This window comes from Mixophyes fleayi, chromosome 7, assembly GCF_038048845.1.
Source record: "Mixophyes fleayi isolate aMixFle1 chromosome 7, aMixFle1.hap1, whole genome shotgun sequence".
Taxonomy (NCBI): domain Eukaryota; kingdom Metazoa; phylum Chordata; class Amphibia; order Anura; family Limnodynastidae; genus Mixophyes; species Mixophyes fleayi.
The window spans coordinates 138301308-138314630 of record NC_134408.1 but is presented as its reverse complement, the minus strand read 5'-3'; the positions used below and the strand labels follow the sequence as shown (position 1 = coordinate 138314630).

Here is a 13323-nt window from a genome sequence, read left to right as displayed (position 1 = left end):
GAGCCAGAGAGAGACAGAGAGAGCCAGGGAGAGACAGAGAGAGAGACAGGGAGAGACAGGGAGAGACAGAGAGAGCAAGAGAGAGACAGAGACAGCCAGAGCGAGCCAGAGAAAGACAGGGAGAGACAGCGAGAGACAGGAAGAGAGCCAGAGAGAGCCAGAGAGAGCCAGAGAGAGAGAGAGAGACAGGGAGAGCAAGAGAGAGTGACAGAGACAGCCAGAGACAGCCAGAGAGAGACAGGGAGAGACAGAGAGAGACAGGAAGAGAGCCAGAGAGAGAGACAGGGAGAGCTAGAGAGAGACAGAGAGAGACAGGGAGAGACAAAGAGAGACAGAGAGAGACAGAGAGAGACAGAGAGAGCCAGGGAGAGCCAGAGAGAGAGACAGGGAGAGCAAGAGAGAGACAGAGAGAGACAGGGAAAGACAGGGAGAGACAGAGAAAGCCAGAGAGAGAGAGCAAGAGAGAGACAGAGAGAGACAGGGAGAGACAGAGAGAGCAAGAGAGACAGAGAAAGACAGAGAGAGACAGAGAGAGCAAGATAGACAGATAGAGCAAGAGAAATCCAGAGGGAGAGAGAGGGAAAGCAAGAGAGCCAGAAAGAGACAGAGATAGACAGGGAGAGAGCCAGAGAGAGACAGAGATAGACAGGGAGAGAGCCAGAGAGACACAGAGAGAGACATAGAGATACAGAGAGAGAGAGAGAGAGAGAGAGACAGAGGAGAGGCCTATGAATACTCACCAGGAAAACAATAAGATTTGGAAAAATGATAAATTCTCCAAAGACAACACAGAGAGTAGAGTGAATCTATCTTCTTCCACGTCAGATGTATAAAATATGACTGTTTGCTGCAGATCGAGTTACAAAAGTGTATCTGAATAATAATCCCCATGGTTTTGGCATATGTTCCTTAATTGTCTAAGAGGAACATTACATGAATACCCTGCTGTCAGTCCCATGGGCATCTGATCATCTATCACAGTGGGGTCTTGCTGATTTGGTGATTGGCTGTGAGACATTGTTCTAAGCACTAAATCAAAGTATTTTTGCTGTTCGCTTCTCTAGTGGTCTGTGCATGAATTATACATTATCTTATTATGAAATGAACATTTTACCTGCAAGTGATAGATTATGATGTCACAATCTCTTACCATAAGTGGTAACCAGATAATCACCCTTCAGTCACGGGGAACGGTCATGTATTAAGTAAAGTAAGGAAATAGTACATTGCCAGATCAATATAAAACAGGTCTGTGCATGTTTCGGATATTTAAAATGTATCACTCTTGGGGGTAAAAGTATCAATCTGCGCATTTTGCAAGTCGCCGATTTTCGACGACTTTCAAGGGCAGATTTAAAACGGCAATGTCTTTACAGGCAAATTTGAGTGTAAAGACATTGCCATTTTAAATCTGCTCTGCAAAGTCGCCGAATTCCGGTGATTTGCAGGATGCGCAGATTGATACATTTACCCCTTGGTGTTTGGTTGGGAGCTCTACAGATCATAGCACTATAATGCAGCCATAGCAGAGCACAGTGGTTAGCATTGCAGCCCCACAGCACTGGGGTCATAGGTTTGATTCCAACACAGGGGCAAATGCAGGATTCTCAAGGGGGGGTTTCCCCCCCCCCCCAAAAAAAAAAATATATAGAGAGAGAGAGCTGCTGCTGTAAGCTCCAATGGTGTGAATGAGCACAGAAAGCACTGCGTAATATGATTGGTACTATATAAAAAAAAACTAATAATAATACTAATCACAGGACTTGCCAGGAAACAATAATATCATGATATACATATTGTTATTATTAATATCATTATCGTGACAACATTTTTTAATTTTTTTTATAATAATTAAAATAATAATATTAACCTGTCTGTTAAATTCGCAATCAACCCCCTGTGAAAAATGCTGATAGAATTATAAGACAGATTATTTCCCAGTTTCTCATCAATAATTGATATATACAGTGTAAATGTAGATTTATTTCTTTGTAGCCAGTGAAGATAACTCCTCTCCAGTCAGATTTGGTTCAAAATAGGACAAGAAAGCAGGAGACCTGTAAAAGAGACAAGCACATCGGAATCGTCTGGCTCTCTCTCTCTCATCACGGCACAAAGGACAAATCATGCATTTTTTAGACAAATGGAATGTACTATGTATAATTCACCACTTGTACCAATGTAGATTACAAATGTCATGTAATTCATGCTCACGTGGAGTTCTTTGCTCAAGTGAAGTTGTATTGTATTGCATTTTTTATTCATAAGGCAAATTATTTAGAGTTCATCGTTCTTTGCAGCGATTTTAATGCGGGGAGAGTAAAAAATAAACTACCAAACTTTATAGGCTGACGCGAAGTGGGCATCATTACTTTTACATGCTTTGGTTTTAAATACCAATAGCTGAATTACCCGCTGAGCTAACAGAGTATTAATTAACCCTTTAAGCTCTGTTTCCTTATTAGGGGATAGCAGAGCCCCCCGAGCTACTAACCCTTTCAGAGCTAATGACTAGGGTGAGCAGCTAATTAAATTGTATCACAGTTAGATGAAGGAGCAGGCCAATTAATTCAGGAATCAGTCGGCCAATTAGAAATGTCATCGGCAAATAGCGCAGTGTGTGCTGGTTCACAAAACCTAATAATCACTAGGAAAAAAGAGCTTACTTTCTAATTAACCCTCATGCAATTAAAGAAAGGAGGCATTGTCTTATTTTCTTCATCTGCCTATTGCTGGGCATATATGAAAATAAAAAGGTGCAGGGATGTTATAAGGCCTGACACATGTGGACTTTCTACAGGTCTTGGAATGCAAATCTATGCAACAGTTTACATCTTACCATATATGCCGTAGTAGATGTTTGCTCACAATTATAACAGATGGCGCACAGCATAGATTACGTCAGTCACAAGACAAATAATTGTAAAATTCTGGAATAAATGTTGTCAAAGTCATTTAAAATATTTGTGTTTTTCTTTAATATGCAATGATTCCCTCTTACAATTATGATATCTAGCACCCATGCTCACACCTACAAAACTAATTTTTCCAGGGACAGTGCTCAATAAAATTGAATTCCTCTACCCTTCTTGTATTGCATATGATAGGATACTAAGGGGGAGAGTTATCAAACATTCTAAACAGGACAATGGGGAGGTGTTGCCCATAGCAACCAATCAGATACTAGCTATCATTTATCTAGTACATTCTTGAAATTGATAGCTAGAATCTGATTGGTTGCTATGGCAACACCTCCACTTTTCCTGTTTAGAAAGTTTGATAAATCTACCTCTAAGGGGGGTATTCAATTGTCAGCGAGGTTTTTTTTTGACCGTGTTAGGTCATTTTAATGCTGTTTTTAATCATTTTCGAGTGAATTAACTTTACCCCCGATTCAATTCCATTTTTAACGCTCAGTTTTTTTTTCATGAAACGGTCCTCTCGCGCTCCAGTGGAGGGTCTATTAAAAGTTTAGGGTGTGCGAGAGGCAGGCACGTTAAAAACTATTCAACTGTTTTTTAACGCGGTGCGTTAAACAGGAAAATATGCTGTTTTATCTCGCACTAATGCCTAACTTGTGTAAGTTGATTTTCTTGTGAAAAAATAATGAAATAAAATAAACAAAAAAAATAAAATAGGATAAAATCTCTAATTAATTATATTTATATATGTTTTTGGTACAAATATGAATGTAGTAATGTGTTTTGACATGGTATAGATGATTCTATGGTAAAAAATAGTTCAATTAAAAAATATGCTAAAGAAAGTACTATAATGTATATATTATCAATGTGTAATGCAATCTAATGTATGGAAATTAATGCAAAACCTTTTTTTTGTATTATAAATGACCGCGTTAAAACTCCCCTAAAAACTTGCAAACACAATGTTTAACACGCAGGGGCAGCGTTCCCTCTTTTTCAATTGAATTACATGAGTTTTTCCGCTGCGCTAACTCCAAACGGTCGCTATTGCCGTCATAAACCTGCGGGAGGTTTTTATTTTTTTAACGCCGCGGGGGGGGGGAAAAAACTCGCTGACAATTGAATACCCCCCTAAGGATTTTAATGCTAAACCGGAAACCAGTTGTTTATGCGTTTCATACAGAGGTACGTTTTACATTATAATTTTCCTGCATCATTGTGTCAGAAACCTCAAATCACGTTTCTGTGATGATGGAGGACCCTGCTCCTTCTACTGTCTAACTCTCTGTCTGCCCCTATCAAATGCAGCCCTGTCCTCACTTACACAATGACATGAGAGATCACTGCCTCCCACAAGATCAGCCCTCTCATCTGTTACAGTAGGATGCAGTTCGGGCTGCTCACATTAATTGCATCCAGTCACAGGAAGGGGACTCACATGTGAAAGCCATAATTGAAATCAACAGATAACCACAGAGGTGCACTAGGTTCTCCTTAGTGTTAAGTCACATTTTAATGGTACAGCATAAATCACTCTTGGTTTTCTACCCCTTATATTCAAAATGTTGCAACATCTTTCCATTAAAACAAGCTTGTATGTCACATGCAATGTAAAATATGGTATATTTATTGTATCTTTCCACTGAATAGTCTGTTTTTCTCTCTTTACAACGGTTCTCATCTCTCGAGACAGTTACAGATATATCAAGATCTGAGACTTAAGTTTCTCTTTAACCTGCCTGTCAGATGTGTGATAGATTGTATCTTTTATTCTATTGAGTGAACAAGTCAAGAGCATCATAACTGTTACATTGTATTGTGACAAATTCTTATGGTTGGAAACACATGTATCTTTAAATCATTTCAATCCATTACTATCAATATGTATTAGAAGGATTAAGATCAAGGGGTAGATTTTTCAGACCTTCTAAAAAGCAACCAATCCGATTCTAGCTATCATTTATCTAATGAATTCTAGAAAATGATAGCTAGAATCTGATTGGTTGTTCCTGACAATACCTCCAATTTTCATTTTTAGAAGGTTCAATGCACTTACCCACCAAGTTTTGTTTCATTTTATTTATTAACATTTTTTTCAGTTTTGCAAAATTTGAAGGGACCCTCAGCAACACCTTTATAAAGCTTTCCCATTCTTCCTCCCCCATTTATGGCAGCTAGTATGTTTGCCAGATAATATACTGTCACATACCTCCCAACATGTCAAGGGGTCAGAGAGGCTATTTTAAAGATATATAATTTTCCATGTGTTAATAGACACAGACATAGACCATGGTTGAGTGACAGATTACAATAACTAGGTTCAGAAAGCAGAAACCACATAATAGCATACAAGACGTATGTTTATGGCGGTTGCACAGTTTAGAGCCAAGCAGACATTTCTGGAGACGATGGCTGAGATTAATACAGCACATAAGCCAGTCCCAATTTCTATGAAAAAGTATCAAGGGGATTTGAGTTAGAAAGTAGGAACTTAGCAGGGACATAATAATAGTGTTTGCAGCAGCTACAGGAGGAGTGGTGCCGGGGTTGCTCCTCCCCAGGATTCCTATGATTGTTGCCAGACTGGGCAGGCTCAGAAGAGACCCCAACTCTGCTCTATTGAGGGGGCCGGGGAAGCAAGAATGGCATTGCAAGGCCCCTACCCAAACGTTAAGATTGGGCACTGTTCCGACCCTGTAATTTAGGATTGGGGGGATTAATTTTAATTTAAAAAAAATATATACATATATATAACATTATAACATTACATTACGTTTCCCTGTCTGATCCCTTTTTTGATTTCTTTATCACATCTTCCGTATTCCTCCCTTCAATTATTCCTTATACTTCTACTACAGACCTACATGCAAACTATCCCCAGACAGCAGGGCCGTCTTTCCCATTGGGCACGATGGGCAGGTGCCCGGGGGCCCTGCAGCCCAGGGGGGCCCATCGGAGGCAGCACAAAAAAAAAACCTGAAAAAAAAGAAGAAAATTCTTACCTTGCGGTCAGCTGGTTATCCGGCTCCTTCCCTGGACTCCTCCTCTGTGCGGCGCTGGCAGTGCATGTCGGGCGTGACATCATCACGCCCGCCTAAAACATCCATTGCGGAGCGCGACGGTGGGGGAGACCAGGGAGGGAGCCGGATCGCCAGCTGACAGCAAGGTAAGTATTTTCTTCTTTTTTTTCAGGTTTTTTTTTTGTGCTGCCTCCGACGGGCCTCCCTGGGCTGCAGGGCCCATATATATATAGCCACTTTTTTTTTTATATATATACATATATATATAGGGGCCCTGGTGCACTGCTTTGCCCGTGGGCCCAAAAGGTTGTTAAGAGGGCCCTGCCAGACAGATAACAATTTCAGTATTCACTTTATAAAACTATATGTATTGTATTATTTCCAGTTTAGGTTCTCAGCACCCGAGCAGCAGGTCTGGAGTCTTACTGCCATGATGTCCACAGAGTGCAGGCAGTAGCAGCAGTCAGCCAAGGCAGCCTCTCACACACAGCCTCCATCATTCAGCCTCCATCATTCACTATCACTGGCTTGCCTGTGCATAGGACTTCATTGTAATTTGGAGGTAAGAGGGAACCAGGTCTACTTGGAACCCAATGAAAATGGGCCCAGAGGCGTACAATAAGGGTTCAGGGGGTATAGCGGCTTTTAGGCTTGGAGGTAAGGGAGGCCCGGCATTGGCTCCTTGACAACTGTGTGAGGCCACCCAGGATTCCAGGACACTGTGCACAGTTTGCTTTGGTGCCCAGTCCTGCATTGTACACCTTTGCATGAGCCCACTGGCACAGCTAGAACTACCACAGCTAGAGTTACCCCACTGCTTAATACATAACCATAGATGGCTTGTGCACTGATCAGAGGTTACATATTAATAGTTGATGTACTTTTTCCTACTTGCGTTCTTTCCCTACTGCTTGACCTTAACCAACCACCTGATTTGCCCAGTAAAAAATAATGTAGGGTGTGGTGTTGGATATAAGAAATAAGCACTTTGGGTATAAATAAACTAATTTAGGGTTTAGGGTATATTCATGTAAAATGACAAGAGCAGCACCACCCCTAAATGCAACTCTGCTCCGTAGGCTGGGTACACACTACAGTTTTTTCAGCTGATTATCGAGCCAATCAGACGATAAACGTCCGGTTGGTCCGATATCACAGTAGTGTGTACACTGCAAACATGAACGATGATCATTCCAAAGCACATCGAATCGTTGGACGAGTTTTTTAAACTGGACTAAAAATCTCACTCATCGCTAGAACAACGTTGTTCCAATCCTGCACTCACAATCAAGATCTCCAAAGAGTTTGCAGAGTCATACTCTTTTCGGTTATGACAAATGAAGAGCACAGATCTGAAGGTAAACCTTGTAAAACGTGTATAGTGTGTACACATGAATCGGCTGCTGATCGGGACTTTTATTTATCAGTAGCTGGTAAAAACGTTCTAGATAACACATCGGGAGAAAATTTCTGTAGTGTGTACCCGGCCTTACAAATCTGTTGGATCCCCCTCGCTCTATCTGCACCAGAACCTTTAGCAGCCCATTTGCCATCTTCCCAGTATCACGTATCATAGCTTCTTCCCCTATCAAATCAAAGAAAACCTCTATTCCCTAACAATGACTTACAATAGTAACTCATACATCTCGCAGTTTGTGTATAACCAAAACCACAAATGTGTTACTTTTGTTACATTCCTCATGTTAATTGCAGCAAATACGACATGTTTTCCTGCACAAGTAAGTCATACAATAAGTAATTACGTTAATACATTAATTAGCGTTTCACATTGATCGGTTGTCCTGCTGCACACCATAAATTTTCAAATAATTATTGAGCAAAATGACAGAAGAACCATTCATATGATTATGAGATTTTGTGCAATCCTATAACATATGTATCCATCACTGCAATTAATCTCTGCACAGTTATGGTCAATAAAGAAAAGTTTCATTAAAATATGCTTTGTGAATTAGATTAGTGGTCTCAAATGCCATTTTGCTGCATAGGATGAGATGAGACGACGATCTCTTCCAGGACAAGCAAACAGAACCGTATGTTTTATTATCTTTTACAACTAAATCAGTATTAATTGAACTAACATTTTATTCATGAACTTAATCAATTTTGGACACAAAAGTTTTATTTAATATTGTCATATGTAATTAACATGAATGAAGTTTTCCTAACTGGTTCGGGCAATTTATGAGTCTAAGGAAGCCAGCAAATTATATACCAAGAGGAACCTGGCCACCTCTCCAGAATTCAACTATGTATAGTGTTGATGGTTAATAACTGTATTCATTTAAGAATTGAATTTAAGACTTGCAATATTTTCCCCACCTGTTCCTTCCTAACTCAGTCATAGATTTTGATAATTTGTTGCCCCACCGTGATGGGCTCAAGGGTTCGATTTCAACCAAGGCCTTCCACACCATGATATGGAGTTGGTATGTTTTCCCGTGGTTGTGTTGGCCTCCCATAGGTGCTCCTGTTTCCCCCCTGCAAGCCAAAAACTTACTGGTAGGTGGTCAATTGGCTTCTCTGTACAGCACTGAGTAATATTATTGGACATATTTATTTATATATATATATATATATATATATATATATATATATATATATATATATATATATATATATATACACACACAAGTTAACCCGTGCATGATACTCATGCATTCTAGTCAAATCAAGCTACTTAAGGTGTTAAAAAAGTTCTTGTCATGCATTTAGGGCTAGGCCAGGCCTCCTCAGGGGAAGAGCATTACTTCCCGATGCAAGCGGCCTTTTTTAACGTGGTTTTGTCCACATGTCACCACCTCAGCCTTTTTCTCCATCACCTCATCCTTCATCTTTATCACCACATCTATCCAGATGTCTATCCAGACACAGGGATCTCTCTCAGCGGTCCTGAGTATCACACTCCTCTTGCTCTGTCACCCCCGGCAACCACCAACCACTCCCCACTGTCACCCCCAGGCAACCACCAACCACTCCCCACTGTCACCCCCGGCAACCACCAACCACTCCCAACTGTCACTTCTCTTTCAAGAAATATATATATATATATTTTTAAAATCTTTATAAACACTTTTAACAATTAACAAATTAAATTAACAAATTAAAAACATCTTAGTATACCAAATTTCAGCCCTTTCTGAGTTTTTTCCCCCACACACACTAAGAATTTAGTAGGTCAGTGTATAACTCCGCCCAGCAGGTGGCGCTGCAGCTTGGTTTTTTTTTTTCACACACCCACAGACTAACACACGCCACTAGGCTTATATATATATATCCAATAATAATTATAATAATCCTCAGTAGAGATGCTGGAACCAGCCACATATCATTTCTCGAACTGTTTTGTCTAATTGGTACAAAAATCTGAGAATTTTCTGTATGTAATTCTCAGTATCTTGTTTCTATGTGCATCTGATATCGTCATAGCTCCCACAAAGTTCTGATGAAGGGTTACTTGCAGTTTTTAATGGTGGTTAGAGCCCAGGGAAGGGACATGTTGTGCCATTGAAAGCCAGAAACCAAGAACAAAACGATTCTGCAAAATTGGTTAAAAACCAGGGGCAGAACAGTGCATAGCCAGGCCCCATAGTAAAATCTGGGTAGGGGCCACAGTGAAGCCATTCTCACCACACGGTGCTCCCTCTCAGTAAAGTTGATCTAGGACATGCCCTATCCCAACTATAAATCTGTCCCTACATTTTAAATTTACCTCCCCTCCAATGTAACATGGTTTTGCCAAGGTGCAAAGTTACTCTTTTTTTTTTTTTTTGCTTTGCTCTCCTTAATGACTCAGGCCCATTGTACATTATTTAGGAGCAGATTCAATAGGTGGTGGATCCAATATGGTTCTATTTATCTTAGTGCAAGCTCCACAATCCAGCATGGGTTTTGTTTATTATCTCTCATTATGGGGCTTATGTTGAGTTGAAGGCCAATTGCGTTCCTGACATATAATATGTTTTTTTATATCTGATCATGTGCGCAAACCACTAGTTTCAGATAAAGTGCTTCGTGCACTTGTGCAGAAGTAAAAAATTATTATTCTCCATGTTATGTAATTCTAGTCACAATCCAATAACGATTGTCCACCTCCAGTTATGTTGTGCCAAAACACAATGCGATTTAATAGCAAATAGCAAAGTAACAATCTAAATAAAATAAGCACAGCCGTTACTTGGCAGGCACCCTGGATCCAGCATACAGTCATTCAGTCCTGAAGTCTGTGGTCAAAGTGACTGACTACTGGTCCCAGAGCTCCTGCTTATATACAGTCAATGATACAATGAAAACAATATAAATGATTTGGCATGTTTCCATAGGTTCAGGCTGCAGGAAGGTCCAGTGTAATGCAGGTCATTGGCCAGTTCAAACGATGCCTTCCAAGGGTGGGGGTCAGCTCTCCAGAAGATGCATACTAATATTCCCGCCGAAAACTAGTTCAAACTGGTCTATTTACGTTACACAGACAATACCATTCTGATCATTTATTCCCTATAATCCATATCTAACATACGCAAGGCGCGATACTTTAGGCGATTGAACCAGACGTCTGCGGATAAATAGGGGATTAGAATGATACCAGACATGATATGTTTCCTGTATCCTGAAGCTTAGATCTCACTAAAGTGTACATACCATTATAATATTTAACCATAAATTCTGCTACATTTCATTATAAATAACTATGTGTTGCAGCTAATTTTAATATGAACTAATTACAAGTGTATGTCTTTGTGTAAATGTGTGTATAAGTGTTCGCACATGGGGTGGTTAATTACGCTCCTCCACGCCATAGCGTGCTATTCGCATAATTTCAGACATAGACAATAAGATTGACAGATATTATTTTGAAATGTTCTTATCCAATTATTTGACTTCAACAGCCAGAACGCAATTTGCGTTTAATTTAACATGAGCCCCCGATATGTGTTTTTATCCCTATCACCAAAATCTGTGGTTCTGTTGCCGTTCTTTTTCATGTTATACCAAAACAAAATTAGCGCACACACACGCACTCATACACACTGTCAAAACACGCACACACTATTAGTATATTGCTTTAATAAAATAAATATTTACCAATAAGAAAAAACAAGTTTAGATCAGTAGCATATAATCCGTTCATCAACAAAAGAAAACACTAATATATACTGTGTATGTAAACATTTTAAAGAGAGTTTTCAAACTAAGAAATAGGAAATAAATGGAGAAGTTTAAGTGTTAGCTTTATTTTTCTTTGACTGGTTGTACACTTCTGTTTTCCCCTTATTTTGGTCATTAATACAGACTTAAAGTCTTGCCGTCATATTGAAGCTTGATATACTTTTTCCTTTTAACATCTCCCCTCAGGGCACAAAATACACAGACTGACCCCGGCTTTTTAAAAAAAAAATAAAAAAAATAACCCTAGTTGAACAAAATGAAACAAGCCTTGTGTGTTTTGAGAGGCATTTTCTTATTCTGACAGGGACTGAACGCAGCTATTTGAAGTCTACGAGCTGGACACAGATAATGGTGCATCTCGAGACCATTGTCATCCTTGTCAATAAAACGGCCTGGGGGAACATTCAACAAAGCCACCTTTTTCGAATCACCATTTTTTCTGTCTTGCTAAGACATCTGTAAACCTCCGGTCGGCGAGGTCACGTTATTTTATTCTGATGTGTCTCCATGATAGCATCGTGCCTGCGAAAAATAAATATATTAAACAACATTTGACAGAGCAACAATGCGGACTTGTTCTTATCTTATTTACGGAACTCTCTGAATAAATACCTTTATTTCCTTAAAAAAGGGTGCTTTTTTTGCCACAATCCAACATTTCTTTGGGCTGCAACATTATGAAATAACACTTACTCTGTAAAGGAATAAAATTATACCTAGATTTAACCTAATCTCATCAAGCCTGTTTCTAAATGTAACTGACATACCATCAGTTTAATATTCTGGGTATGTGTTTATGGCATGTAATGTTGTCGCTGAACCCTCGACTGTCAGTTAACAAAATCAATGTTGTGCTCTTAATGAGCAAAAAGTGTCATGCTTCTGCTGTGATGTCATAACAGGGACATCCCCCGGGATTCCCCTAGCTAAAAGAAGTCTATGTGGTTGCAGGGGAGACTTGTTTCAGGTCTCCCCTGCATATCAGCAATAAAAGATACTAAGCAATCTGTATTATATTAGGTCTAGATTATACAGAATTTATAAGTGCTGGCAATATGTGTTACACATTAGAGGGTTCTGTGATTCGGTCACTTGGATGGTTAAAATAAGTATGAAAATAAAAACTAAAATTAATCTAACCCTTTGTTTCTGAGCCATGGAAGTGGGTAGACATGTAATATATATTGTGACATTTACCCTTCTGGTGATACACATACAGACAACTTCTTGCTCAAAACAGTGCTTTTATTGTTCCTTCACAGTAAGACAGCATACACTTTCCATCAGAATGACACCAGGCAACCTATCACTGGCTAGATATAAACCTCCTAGACACCGGTCACTGTTTAGCATCGGTCGCCATGTACAAGTGAACAATACAGTCTTTTATCCTTCACCTGAACACTGCAAACCAATCACAGACAGCAAATCAATAACACCCATATGGTGCACCTGTGTGTTTGTGCGCTATGGGAAAGACTGTGCGGGTATTAAACCTGTCTGCAGCCTGTACCTGCAGACTTAATGTGTAACATAGGCTTCTGTTACACATGTCTTAGACCTGTATGCCTCTGAACCTAGGTGCAGTGATATACCTGTGTGTATCCCGATCTGCAGCCCTTACCTGCAGACTGTCAGCAAAATAGATTCCTCTCTTAGAGGAATAGATTTAATTATCCTCTGCAGATTTTTCACTGTCTGTTTTGGCCCATGTGGCAAGAGAAGGGGGCCAGCGTACTTTAAAATAAAGTTTAAACTTGCTTGGCATCCCCCTTAAGAAGTATTTTCTACAAGACAAAATGCGTAGGGTTTATTCCCCTTTTGGGGTTTTGGTTATCTGCTGATGATCTTCTCTGAGCCGGTGCCTGTGTCTTCAAACCCGGATTTCTTTTGGAGAGAAAAACTTTCCCAGGACTGTTCCAGACACAAAAGGACTTTAAATCTATCAATTTGTATGTGTACTCTTTTATTGTACATTAATGTTGGTTCTATATCTACCATACAATATAGTGCTTGTTTGTGTCACTATCTCTTGGTGAGCTCTACAGATCGAAGATTGATTCACAAAGAGGCAACTTCAGGATATTGTCAGATAAACTCTTTGTTTCCTTCCATTTGGTACGAAGATCCACTACTATTAATAACTGAGTGATATACAAGTACTGAGATTGAGAGTATTACATTACATCTGG

General features: G+C 39.6%; 1 long non-coding RNA gene across 2 annotated transcripts in view; it reads left to right on the top strand.

Annotated features, from left to right (window-relative positions):
• LOC142097080 (uncharacterized) overlaps positions 1-2961 on the top strand; it is a 41681-nt gene extending 38720 nt beyond the window's left edge. For both annotated transcript variants that reach the window (XR_012678118.1, XR_012678117.1), the window contains one exon: positions 1996-2961. This is a non-coding gene — a long non-coding RNA (uncharacterized LOC142097080). The remainder of the gene's footprint in view (positions 1-1995) is intronic.
• The last annotated feature ends 10362 nt before the right edge of the window (positions 2962-13323 follow it).